Below are 12,519 nucleotides of genomic sequence, written 5' to 3'. Positions count from 1 at the left end.
TGAGGAAACAAAAGCTTTCCCAGAAGTTGCCCTAGCAGATTTCCACCTACATCTAATGGACCAGAACTGACACTTGGAGCCACCCATACCTGCCACGGAGACGGGGAAAGTGTGTGTGTTTGGCTTTCCAGCCTCTATGGTGGGGAGCAGCAGAGGAGAGTGATTTTCAGAATGGCTTTGGGGTAGCTAATCTCCAAGGTTTTCTGCAAAGGGATGATGACTAGGTGTGTACATCTGGAATCAAGAGTTAGGGAAGGTGAGAAGTGAGAGACAGCGGGAGAAATGGGTTGAAGCCAGGTTGCAGAGGATCTTAAAGGTTTTAATTCTGCATTTTCACTTCTGAGCCCATGCAAATGGCTCGGGAGCACTTTGCTGCCTCTCTTGCAGTGTCTCCTGCTCCTTCGCTCTCGTCTATCCCTAAAAACCCCAAACAGTGGAGCATCATTGGATGGAAAAGGGAGGGCTTTCAGGCTCCTGCCCCACAGTGAGGACACAGGTGACTGACGGGATGGCATCAAACAGTGAATTAAGAAAAGAGAGGGACAGGAGCCAAGGAAATAAGTTGTTTATCCTCATTCTGGATTAAATAATGAAAAATAGAACAACAGAGACCAGGGTTGCTAGTTGCCAATCTATGGACTAATGAAGCAATCTATTTTTTTTAAAGATTTTTTTTTTTTTGATGTGGACCATTTTCCAAGTCTTTTTATGAATTTGTTACAATACTGCTTCTGTTTTATGCTTTGGTGTTTTGGCCCCAAGGTATGTGGGATCTTAGCTCCCTGACAAGGGATTGAACCCACACCCCCTGCGTTGGAAGGCAAAGTCTCAACCGCTGGACCGCCAGGGAAGTCCCTAAAGCAATCTTTTTTCCCAACTCCAACCCACTTTCTTGTCTGTATCTTTCCTAAAATAGAGGTCAATGAAAAGACCCTCTGGCCCCATCCCTCTCCTCCTCTCCCTAGAGGAGTAGAACATATGGCCGGTATTTTAGATTGTTGTATAATTAAGTTTGAAAACAGTAAACAGTAGAGATATTAGCAAATATTCAAACTGTGCTCTAGGTGTAACGCTCGGAATCACAGCCTCAAGGCAGCAGCCTCCCTGGAGCTGCACGTATAAGGATGCTCTGCCTTCCGCCACAGGCCATCTTCCTGTGCCATTAGTATTCTTGTATGCAACTCATTGTGTACGTGTATACAATGGAATACTACTCAGCCGTAAAAAAGAACGAAATAATGCCATTTGCAGCAACATGGATGCGACTAGAGATTATCATACGAAGTGAAGTAAGTCAGAAAGAGAAAGGCAAATGTCATATGATATCACTTATACGTGGAATCTAAAATATGACACAAATGAACCTTTCTACAAAACGGAAACAGAATCACTGACATGGAGAACAGATTGGTGGTTGCCAAGGGGGACGGAGTTGGGGGAGGGAATGGAGTGGGAGGCTGGAGTTAGCAGATGTAAGCGATTATATATAGGATGGATAAACAACAAGGTCCTACTGTATAGCACAGGGAACTATATTCAATATCCTATGATAAACTATAATGGAAAAGAATATTAAAAAAAGAATACATATATGTATAACTGAATCACTTTGCTGTACAGCAGAAATTAACACAACACTGTAAATCAACTATACTTCAATTTTTAAAATGTTGATAAAATTAAAAAAATTTTTTAAATGTCCCTTGTATGTTCTGTGAGCACCACCTCATAAATTTTGTCCTGCGTGTACCACAACACAATTCTACACTTTCCTGCTTACGTGAGCGCTTACAGGCCGTCAGGTGATTGTGTATAAACACCGTGGGACTCTTGGCGGAGCTCAGGGAGTTGGTCATCCCCTGTTTAAGGAAGACCTCCTTCATTTACATTTGGCTTCTCCACTCTTGAGTAACGTTACATTGATCTTGAGCACAGTAATTAGAGCTTCATAGCATGCCACGCGGATGGGTATTGATTTGGTCGAGTGCCTTGGGTTTTGCCTTTGAATTCATATCCTTGACAAACTCTAGGTTTTTCCTTTAAAGTATTTGGTTTCTATAACAACCAGCTTTCTCTAGGAATTAGGGGATAGTCTCAAGCAGTATCTACAAATGCAGAAGCAAGAACCAATCCATGGGGACTTTCCTGGTGGCACAGTGGTTGGGAGTCCACCTGCTGATGCAGGGGACACTGGTTCGTGCCCCGGTCCGGGAAGATCCCACATGCCGCGGAACGGCTAGGCCCGTGAGCCATGGCCCCTGAGCCTGCGCGTCCGGAGCCTGTGCTCCACAACGGGAGAGGCCACAACAGTGAGAGCCCCGCGTACTGCAAAAAAAAAAAAAAAAAAAAAGAACCAATCCATGGGGACTTTCCTGGTGGTCCGGTGGTTAAAACTTCACCTTCCAATGTAGGGGGTGCGGGTTCGATCCCTGATCAGGAAGCTAAGAGCCCACCTGCCTCGTGGCCAGAAAACCAAAACATAAAACAGAAGCAGTATTGTAACAAATTCAGTAAAGACTTTAAAAATGGTCCACATCAAAAATATCTTAAAAAGAAAAAAGAACCAATCCATGTAAGGTGAAAATGGCCAGAGTCGACTGAAGGTGTGGCAGGAGTTGGCGTGGGCTGTGTAGAGCTATCGCGTAATCAAGCATCAGGTAGAACTTGAATTACCTTTTCCCTGGCAATGAATTAATCAGACCCTCATCAAAAAGTCAGTTTATGAGCTGCCCCACACAGCCGCTTCTCATACCATGCCTCTTCCTCTCTCTTGGGTTCCTTACCCTCCAGCAGAATGAGAATAAATGCTGGTTCCCCTGCACTGTCCCCCACTTTACTCGCCTTTACTCGCTCTGTTCCCACGCCTAGAATCCCCCGCACGTCTCCCTATCCATCCTCTACCCATCCCTCGAGTCCCAGCTCAAGAGTCTTTGAATTCTTCCCCGATCCCTCCATTTACACCCCTCTTCCTAGTGATTTAGGGTCCCCACGTCACCCCCTAGCATAAGGCTATGTGTACATAGACGCTCAGTCTTCTTAATGTAGATCCATTTGAATTTTTAAAAATAAGAGTTATTGATAGCTCACATTTATTACGCATTCACTGTGCAAATTCATTCCACGAATTACCTTATTTATGAGACACCACAGTCCTATGAGGCAGCCACAGGCACTGTCATCTCTCCCCATTTACAGATGAACTGGAGCAGCTCAGAGAGGTTCATTAACACGCTCCAGGCTACACAGATGGTACCCAACTGAGCCAGAATTGGAACACAGGCAGTTGAACTCCCAGAGCAAACACTACTAAGCACTCAGTTCAATGTCTGTTTTCCTTGTCTGGCAAGACAGGAAATGAGGCAGAATGCGACTCTACAAGTGAGTGTACTGGGTGGGTGCTCCCTCTTCCCTGTATCACTTATTCTGAGGCTCAGCCGCAGGGGCAGTGATATGATCCCTATGTCCCTGGGCATATGCCGCTGCCTGGAATGTAGATAAACAAACTCCAAGAACTTACAACTCCAGAAACAGCACGGAGACCCAGCAGCAACCTATTTGCTCCCTGTCACAGCAGCAGCCCTGTCTGTCTTCTCTCCCTCTATAGATTAAAAGTGAGGGCTTCCCTGGTGGCGCAGTGGTTGAGAGTCCGCCTGCCGATGCAGGGGACACGGGTTCGTGCCCCGGTCCGGGGAGATCCCACATGCCGCGGAGCGGCTGGGCCCATGAGCCATGGCCGCTGAGCCTGCGTGTCCGGAGCCTGTTCTCTGCAACGGGAGAGGCCACAGCAGTGAGAGCCCCGCGTACCGAAAAAAAAAAAAAAGTGAGCTAAAAGAAGTTCTGGTGTACTAACACAGGACCATTGTCCCACCTTAAATAATGTCTACAAAATATGGACTTTTTTTTCTTCAGGTTTCAGTGAGATATAATTAATATACAGCACTGTAGAACTTTAAAATGTACAGCATAATGACTTCCATACATCATGAAATGATTATTACAATAAGTTTAGCGAACATCCATCATCTTATATAGAAACAACGTTAAATGGGAGCTCCCTGGTGGACTAGTGGTTAGGACTCTTGGCTTTCACCTCCGGGGCCCAGGTTCAATCCCTGGTCGGGGAACATCCCACAAGCCATGTGGCACAGCCAAAAAAAAAACCAACGTTGAAGAAATAAAAATATATATATTTTCCTTGTGATGAGAAAACTTCAGGTTTACTCTCTTAACATCTCTCCTGTGCGACAGACATCAGTGAGAATTATATTTATCCTGCTGTGCATGACATCCCCAGGACTTACTTATAACTGGAAGTTTCTACCTTTTGACCACCTTCATCCAATTCCCTCTCTCCCCACCCCACGGCATATGTGCCTCTGAACATATAATGCGTGTATGTAATCATGTTGTCTCCACTCCCAGAGTCCTTTCCTCCGAGCTGCCACGCTGTGGACTCACGCAGGGTATTTGCCGTGTGAGCAGACCCACAAATGAACGGGGTCTCCTAAACCAGAGGCAGAGCCCGGCAGAGCCTCAGCCACTCTAAGAATCCGGAGGATCCTTCAGCACTTGGACGCATCTGCAAGGGCTCCGTGGAGGAAGGAGGGTTTGGGGAGTCGGTTTCATTCTTAGGAGAAGCAGCTTGGTACCCAGTGGAGTACGCCTTCCTTGCCTCCTTGCCTCTCTCTCGAGGATGAGGTGTCCCACCTGCCAGCCAAGGCGAATCCTGTCACTTGTGCTGGGAGCCAGGTCTCTCCCTTCCCTCGGAATTCCCGTCTGTTTTACTCTGTCCTTATGACTTCAGTCTCTCCCTCTTCCGTGGCGCTTTCCTCCTACCACATAATCATGCTCACTCGCACGCTCCAATGTGAACAGATGAAAACCTTGCCTCGGTCCCATCTGGCTTTCCAGGCACCATGTCAGGGCTCTCATTTCCCCCACAAATTGCCTAACAAGTCACTCCACGCACAGAATGTTCGTCTCCTCCATTCATAGACAGGTACTTCCTCTGAAACTGATCTGCATCCACAAAGTGCAGCAGGCACATTTTGGTCCCCACTGGGTTGAATGCTCCTCTGTACCAGCTGACACTGACACCTCTCCTTCCCCCTTGAGTTCCTCCTTTGGCACCTGTAACCTGTCAATCTCCAGGTGCACCCACCTTTGACCACTTCCTTACTTCCCTCATTGGCTTCTGTCTCCCGCCCAGCCCTTAAATGTTGGCGTTCTCCAAGGTGGCGGAAGGGAGGATGACATTCTCTGTCCTCTTATTACCGCATCACATCACTCTGCACACTCTCCCAAGATGAGCCCATCTGTGACGATGCAGATCACACCCACTGGTTCTCTGACCATCCATGTCCCGGTGACTCCCAAGCGTTCATTTCCAGCCCATCTCTTCTCCTGACTTGATTTTTTTAATGCATCCCATCTCCTTTCAAAATGTGACCCTCAGGCATGCAGAAATAAGAAATGGGTTCATTGCTCAGACATACTCTGAACTGTCCCTCAAGTTTTGTCCTGCATGTTTTGTGACAAAAAGCATAAAAACTTTGAAATAACCACTTGTAAGGTCTCATAAGGCACCACTAAGATCCATTCTCTTTTGAGGGCCTCTTTCTGGCAGGAGGTGGAAGTATTAATTTATTCTTTAAGTTACGCACATCTCAGAGTACATAAACCTCAAGTATTTGTCAGCAAGTCTCACCAACTCAATGTGATTTTCCTGAGAGCTGATACTCAGTAGTATTCATTTTTGTTCTCTCAGCTCCCAGTGAAAGCTCAGTGTATGATTGTGGGATGGATACATGAATGATTGTATTTCCCAATTCTTGCAACTGCTGAAAGCAAGCTGGGAAATGAGGATGGAGAGGGATAGGCGGTCCACCTGTGTGCTATCCAGCTTGGTGTATATCTACGATGCCAACAGGAAGTTGGACATAAAAAAAGTACAGAAAGGCAGAAATAAATCTATAAGCTCCAGACGCACAGATCCAACGAACTGCTTGATGTATCCACACAAGTAATTCACAGATTTCTCAGACTCAACATGCCCAGAACAGAAAGTCTCGGTTCAGACTCTTCCATCCCCCCAAACCTTTTCCTCCCTCCATCTTCCTCGACTCTCTAAATAGCACCACCATTCATGAACTTGCTCAAGTCAAAAAACCAGAAATCAGGGCTTCCCTGGTGGCACAGTGGTTAAGAATCCGCCTGCCAATGCAGGGGACATGGGTTCGAGCCCTGGTCCAGGAAGATCCCACATGCCACGGAGCAACTAAGCCCATGCGCCACAACTACTGAGCCCGTGCTCTAGAGCCCACGAGCCACAACTACTGAGCCCACGTGCCACAACTACTGAAGCCCACGCACCTAGAGCCCGTTCTCCACAACAAGAGAAGCCACCGCAATGAGAAGCCCGAGCACCGCAACGAAGAGTAGCCCCCGCTCGCTGCAACTAGAGAAAAGCCCGCGCGCAGCAACGAAGACTCAACACAGCCAAAAAAAATAAGTAAAAAAATAAAAACAAAGAACCCCGGGGCTTCCCTGGTGGCGCAGTAGTTGAGAGTCTGCCTGCCAATGCAGGGGACGCGGGTTCGTGCCCCGGTCCGGGAGGATCCCACATGCCGCGGAGCGGCTGGGCCCGTGAGCCATGGCCGCCGAGCCTGCGCGTCCGGAGCCTGTGCTCCACAGCGGGAGAGGCCGCAACGGTGAGAGGCCCGCGTACCGCAAAAACACAAAAAAAAACAAAAACAGGAACTCATCCTAAGAGACAAATCTTCCTTATTTCCTGGAGGGTCCTCAGGCAGTTTCCCCTCCCCACGCAGCTATCATCTGAGGTCAGAACATTCCTCTTGCCAACAGGGCCATTCCCCGCCCCCCTCCCCGGGAAAGCCCCCTTTTCACCTTGATGTCTTGGCCTCCCAGCGTCTCTTCCAGGAGATGGAGGGGCGGGTGGGGAAGAGTGGGAACCCTCTCCTGCGGCACGAAGTCAGCCGCAGTGCCGCCAGCAGTGCCCAGTCAGGAGTGGGCCTCTGGGAGAGCGCGCGCACGCGCGCACGCCTTTTGCTGACTCCGCTTTTAAGTCTTCCCCCTTCGCCCTGCTTTAGCCTGTGCTTATTGTTTGTGATATTTGGCTCCACCCTCTGGCTAAACACCTTCTGAATTCCTTCTCATCATTCATTCATTTCACAGGTATTTCCCGAGCCCCTGCCATAGGCCAAGCACTGTTCTGGGCAATTAGATTTATCAGTGAGCAAAACAGACAAAGACCCTTGCCGTTGTAGGGTAGGGAATAGAGAGAGTGAACAATTCTCTGTTACGTTATATTTTAGAAAGCAATAAAGGCTGTGGAAAATTAAAAAGTAGAGCGAGGGGCTTGCCTGGTGGCGCAGTGGTTGAGAATCTGCCTGCTAATGCAGGGGACACGGGTTCGTGCCCCAGTCCGGGAAGATCCCGCATGCCGCGGAGCAACTGGGCCCGTGAGCCACAGCTACTGAGCCTGCGCGTCTGGAGCCTGTGCTTTGCAACAAGAGAGGCCGCGATAGTGAGAGGCCCGCGCACCGTGATGAAGAGTGGCCCCCGCTTGCCGCAACTAGAGAAAGCCCTCGCACAGAAACGAAGACCCAGCACAACCAAAAATAAATATAAAAATAAATTTAAAAAATTAAAAAAAAAAGTAGAGCGGGGTAAGAAATTGGGCAGCGTGAGAGAGTACAGGATGGAGAGGGTGGTGTGAAACTTTGACGGGTATGGTCAGGGGAGGCTTCTTAGGGAACAAAGCCTTGAAGGCAGCCCTGTGGGGGAAGGAAGTACATTCTAGGCAGAGGAAACAGCCAGTGCAAAGACCCTAAGAAAGGCGAGCCTGTGTGATTATGGAACAGGTCAGAGAGGCTGAAACGGCATAAGCAAAGGCTAAGGTCAGAAAGGTAATGAGAAGGGCCTGGTCATTTAAGGCCTTAAAAGGCTACTTCTTCTTCTTCTGTTTGTTTGTTTGTTTTTTTTTTTTTTTTTTTTTTTTGGCTGCACCGTGCCAAAAAAGTTGTTCCCAGACCAGGGATTGAACCCAGGCCGATGGCAATGAGAGAGCCGAATCCTAACCACTGGACCCGCCAGAGAACTCCCTTGAAGGCCACTTTAAAGACTGGCTTTTCCTCTTATAAAATAGAGAAGCCTGCTACCGGATTTTAAGCAGAGGGCCGACATAATCAAACTCAACTTTTTAAAGAACCCCTCTGGCTGCTGTATTGATTATACACTGGAAGAGGTCTAGGGTCAGGGTTGCAGTTGGGAGACAAAAGTGGAAGCAGACGGCCAGTTAGGAGGCCACTGCAGCCATCAGACAAGAGATGGCAGTGACTCAGGCCCGGCTGGTGACATCCAAGTGGTGAGAAGTGATCAGAGTCTGTATATATTTTCAAGATAGAACCAACAGGATCTATACATGCGGCATGAAAGAGAAAAGTCAACATGAGTCCAAGACTTCTGATTTGAGCCACTGGAAGGACGGATTTACGATAAACGCTGGAAGGCTGCTGGTGGAACAGGTTTATGGGTATCAGGAGCCCAGTTTTCCTTCATTCTCCGTCTCCCAACCACCAGCCAGACAGAGAGTCCACTTCCAAAGTGTCTCTTGAATCTTACTGGCTCTCTCTATCACCCCCACGCAACCCCAGGAAACTCACAGCCGCCATCACAGCTCACCTGGACTCTTGAGACAGCCTCCTGCCTCCTATCCTGATCCCCTGATCCATTCTCAAATGCCTCGTGTTTCTTATGAGGTTACACAGTCTGCAGCCAGAGTGATTTTTTTCACGGTACAATTCATCTTCCCTACTTAATGCCCTTTAGTGGTTTCCTGTGACATCAGACTCCATTCCCTGGGTCGCAAGTGCCTGTACCATCTGATGCCCACTTCCATCTCCACTCTCCTCCTTTGCTAAACCCTCCGTGATGCAGACAATGGGCTTCTCGCAATTTCTCAAATTTCCACGTTCTTTGGCACCTCCAGGCTCCTGCCCATCTTGACCTCTCTGCCTGGAACGCTCTTTCTCCCCCTCTGCATGGGCATGGCTGGTTCTTCCCCATCCTCCAGGTCTCTGCTTCTCAGAGAGCCCCCCCTAACCCACCCTAACAGAGGCACCCCACTCCATAGTTCCCCATCACAGCATCTTTTATAGTACTTTCCACAATCAGTAAATATTTATATATAAATATATACATACATATACTTTTTTTTTTTTTTTGCTGTTTTATTGGCTGCTCTCCCACCAAACTGTAAGCTCATTGAGCACGAGAAACATGTCTCTTTTGTTCATCACTATAGCCACAGGTCGGCAAAAGAAATAGAGATGCTCCACAATGATGTGTAAATAAATATATATATAAATAAATATATTAACTGCAATGCAATATAAAGCTTAAACACAATACATAAAATTACTCTCCGAATAGCATCTGAACTCCTTAAAATACAAGGCCTGGGACCCTCTGTCTCCTTCTCTCTCACCCATTGGTGCTTCCTCCACACTCACCTACTCGCCATGGCTCACGTTGGTCATCATGGGGGCTGTTTCCTCTGTCTGGAGCTCTCTTACCCCTCATTTCACATAGCTTCCCTCAGCTTAGACATCTGTCCCTCTTGAAACATCTTCTCTGACCCCCTCACTGGTGTACACACAGAATATTTGCTGTTTTCATTACCTGCTTACCCTCTACTCACCCCCAGTCTGTAAGCAACTTGAATACAGGTGATGGGCCCTAAGCCTCATGTGATGTGATATTGTAATAGGGAAGAACCTTTATGTTCTATTACAAGTTAATCACTAAAAGGATGTTGCCTATAAGCTTAAATTACATAAAATGGCCCATCTCTTGGAACCCTGCCTCCCAGGTAATGAACTTTAAGCTAAGATACCTTTGTTTAGCTTGCAAGAAACATACTAACCAGGCCCACATCTGAACGGCTGCAGGAAGAGTCTGGCAGGCACCAGGACTTTACCTCCACCCCTTTTGTATAAAGCCTGAATTCTAACTCGGGGAAGATGGTTCTTTGGGACACTTGTCCGCCATCTTCTTGGTCTGCTGGTTTCCAGATAAAGTCGCTATTACTTGCCCCAACATCTCGTCTCTCAATTTATTGGCCTGTCATGTGGCGAGCAGTATGAGCTTGGACCTGGTAACAATAGCTCAAGCACAGGCATGGTGGCTGGCACAAAATAGATGCTCATAAAAAGTCATTAGAAAGGACTTCCCTGGTGGTGCAGTGGTTAAGAATCCACCTGCCAATGCAGGGGACGTGGGCTCAAGTCCTGGTCCAGGAAGATCCCACATGCCACAGAGCAACTAAGCCCATGTGCCACAACTACTGAGCCTGCACTCTAGAGCCCACGAGCTGCAACTACTGAGCCCGCAATGAAGAGTTTCCCCCGCTCGACACAACTAGAGAAAGCCGGCGTGCAGCAATGAAGACTCAACGCATTCAAAAATAAATAAATAAATTTTTTTAAAAAGTCATTAGAAGAATGAACAAGCCCATGAGTAAGTTAATGCCAACAACATATTTCTAGGGAAAGGTTCTAGGAGTAAATAAATGGGCTACTTTAATATGTAAGACCTAACATTTGAATTTAACATAATACTTTGCACACTGATAATTAAGGTATAAAAGTCCTTTAAAATTCGTAGTACTCTTAGTCTAAGCAGTCTTACTTAACTTTTGGTGTGGTTTATACCATCATGTTGCTTTCAAAACTCTTAACTCAGCCCAGACCAAATGATCACAAAAATCAGTTTTTCCGTTATGTAAATATACCCACGGGAAGAGGAAACATTTATTAAGCTTAAAGAGATCAAGACACTTGCCCAAGATCATAGCAAACATCCAACTCAAGTCAGAGGGTGAGCAAGTGCTCATTTGATGGGACTAGTATTTTTCAAGCTTCTTTTTCATCCCAACCCAGCATCAGAAATACATTTTACCTTTCAATCCAGAACGAGCGCTCACACACACACGTAACACATGTTTCATGAAAAGGTATTTCCCATTGCTACCCATAGTAAAGTGAAAGCAGAGTGGGAGGGGGGGATGAAGAGGTGGAGCACAGGGGATTTTTCGAGCAGTGAAACGATACATATGATCCTGTGATGATGGATACATTTGTCAAAAGCCGTAGAATTTACAACACAAAGAACAAATGTAAACGTCAGAAACAATAGACTTCAGGTAATAATAATGTATCGATATTAGTTCATCAATAGCAACAAACGTACCATATACTATTTCAAGGTGTTAATAACAGGGGAAACTGGAGTAGGAGGCGGGGAAGGGGGAGAATGGGAACTCTGGATTTTACACTCCATTTTTCTGTAAACCTAAAACTGCTTTTATTTTATTTTATTTTTGCGGTACGCGGGCCTCACACTGTTGTGGCCTCTCCCGTTGCGGAGCACAGGCTCCGGACGCGCAGGCTCAGCGGCCATGGCTCACGGGCCCAGCCGCTCCGCAGCATGTGGGATCTTCCCGGACCAGGGCACGAACCCGTGTCCCCTGCATCGGCAGGCGGACCCCCCAACCACTGTGCCACCAGGGAAGCCCTAAAACTGCTTTTTCTGAAAAGCCTGTTAGGGACTTCCCTGGTGGTCCTGTGGTTGAGGTTCTGTGCTTCCACTGCAGGAGGCGTGGGTTCAATCCCTGGTGGAGGAATTAAGATCCCACACGCTGTGCAGCATGGCCTAAATAAATAATAAAAAGTCATTTAAAAAAGCATAGCAGAGACAACATTGCATAGTATTTTATTGATATTTATATAGAATATAAAAACTTTAAATAACAACACAGAAACAAAAATTTAGACATGATTTTTATTTAGTGAACAGATGTGCTTACCTGCTTGTAAATTCATTCCATGGACTACCAGAGGAGAAAGCAACGTGTACATCTGGCACACTGTTGGACCTGGTTCTTTCCCTTTTTAAATCCAACCGAAATTGAAAACCCTAAAAATTCACCCAGATAGGTTGTTGTGATTAGTAATATAGTAATACTCTCTAGTTAGCACTGGAAATTTTTCTTTAATCTTAATCCACATGATAAACATAATGTCTTTTTATCATTCTTCAGTATAAGAATTAAATGCAATCATTTATTCTCTTCATTGTTCAAGTTTAATTCAATTATTGATTCACAGTTTTGAAAAGCAAATGGATCTTTTTTTTTAAAATATTTATTTATTTATTTGGTTGTGCCGGGCCTTAGTTGCAGCATTCAGGCTCCTTAGTTGTGCATTGCGAACTCTTAGTTGCTACATGCATGTGCAATCTAGTTCCCTGGCCAGGGATCAAACCTGGGCCCCCTGCACTGGGAGTGCGGAGTCTTAACCACTGCACCACCAGGGAAGTCCCTCAAATGGATCTTTTTTTTTTTTTTTTTTTTTTGGATCTTTTATTCAAACATTTTTCTTTCAAGCTTCATATTTTCCTCGAAAAAGTAATGATTGTGACCTTGAGAGAAAAGCAAAA

Source organism: Leucopleurus acutus, assembly GCF_964270905.1.
Source record: "Leucopleurus acutus genome assembly, chromosome: 11".
In the NCBI taxonomy this organism is placed as follows: Eukaryota; Metazoa; Chordata; class Mammalia; order Artiodactyla; family Delphinidae; genus Leucopleurus; species Leucopleurus acutus.
This window is presented reverse-complemented; position numbering follows the sequence as displayed.